We start from the raw sequence: 404 nt of genomic DNA, 5'->3' as shown, positions 1-404 counted from the left end.
TCCCTTTGGGATTTGTATGCTCTCTAATAAAATGGGGCTTCTTTGGAATCTGTTATCTGCTCTTTATTTTACTCTTACACTTTATTTTACTCTAGATGCTACTTTTATTCATTCAAGTAGACTATGAACTCTGGCTCATCCATCCATAAGTCTTAGGTTTGGACTTCACCACTTGCCCATTGCAGACTAGCTATATTTTTAGCCTTTAAAAAAGAAAAGGGGGTGGGGGCACCTGGGTGGCTCAGCCAGTTAAGTGTCTGACTTCAGCTCAGGTCATTGATCTTGCGGTTCGTGGGTTCCAGCCCTGCATCCAGCTCTGTGCTGACAGCTTGGAGCCTGGAACCTGCTTCGGATTCTGTGTCTCCCTTTCTCTCTGCCCCTCCTCTACTCATGCTCTGTCTCTC

Source organism: Panthera uncia, chromosome B4 (assembly GCF_023721935.1).
Source record: "Panthera uncia isolate 11264 chromosome B4, Puncia_PCG_1.0, whole genome shotgun sequence".
Taxonomy (NCBI): Eukaryota; Metazoa; Chordata; class Mammalia; order Carnivora; family Felidae; genus Panthera; species Panthera uncia.
This window is presented reverse-complemented; position numbering follows the sequence as displayed.